Below are 807 nucleotides of genomic sequence, written 5' to 3'. Positions count from 1 at the left end.
TTTTAATTTTTTTTTTAGTGGTACTGGGAATTGAACCCAGAGGTGCTCTACTACCAAGCTACATCCCCAGTCTGTTTTATTTTGAGACAGGGTCTCACTAAATTGCCCAGGCTAGCCTTGAACTTGCAATCCTTATCCCTAAGCCTCCTGAGTAGCTAGGATTACAGACATGTACTTGGCTGGATCAGCTATTTTTTTTAAGGAGCCCTAGTTCTTTTTAGTATGTAAGTATCTCAATTTTAGTATCATTTGCTTCTAGATTGGTCATTGTTTCTATGCCTTTTTAGTGTTAGAGTTTGGGAACACACTTTTTTTTCTTATAAAAATAAATTGTAGGGGCTGGGGATATAGCTCAGTTGGTAGAGTGCTTGCCTCATATACAAAAGGCCCTGGGTTCAATCCCCAGTACCACACACACACACAAAAAAATTGTATCATGAATTTCTATATAATACTTCATTTTTTCAAATTTAAGCTATCTGGTTTTAATTAAACTCTTTGATATTAAATATGTATCTCTATTCATTCTCTCATACTGAAAATTTTGGCCCCCAATTTTATTAACATGTTACTTCAAACAATCTCAGAATACCAACCCCACCACTCCCACTAACATGACTGCTGACAGGAGTGTAAGATGTTTTTGGATTTCCTTTTGCCTTTAGAGTGTATCCCACTAGGGATATATAGACAAATTACTGTATTTAAAAGTAACTCAAAATAATTATGCTCTGTGGGAGTATTCTACCAATTTGATAGACAATTACTTTCATTCCTTTCATGTAGTTTTCAGTTTTTAGGAATTGC

At 35.1% G+C, this 807-nt stretch overlaps 1 non-coding gene across 1 annotated transcript; it reads left to right on the top strand.

Annotated features, from left to right (window-relative positions):
* The first annotated feature begins 341 nt into the window (after nucleotides 1-341).
* Trnam-cau (transfer RNA methionine (anticodon CAU)) lies at nucleotides 342-415 on the top strand. The gene has a single exon. It is a non-coding gene; the product is annotated as a tRNA-Met (tRNA).
* Nucleotides 416-807: the final 392 nt, after the last annotated feature.

This window comes from Marmota flaviventris, chromosome X (genome assembly GCF_047511675.1).
Source record: "Marmota flaviventris isolate mMarFla1 chromosome X, mMarFla1.hap1, whole genome shotgun sequence".
Lineage (NCBI taxonomy): Eukaryota > Metazoa > Chordata > Mammalia > Rodentia > Sciuridae > Marmota > Marmota flaviventris.
The sequence above is the reverse complement of the archived record's forward strand: the minus strand, read 5'-3'. Positions and strand labels throughout refer to the sequence as shown.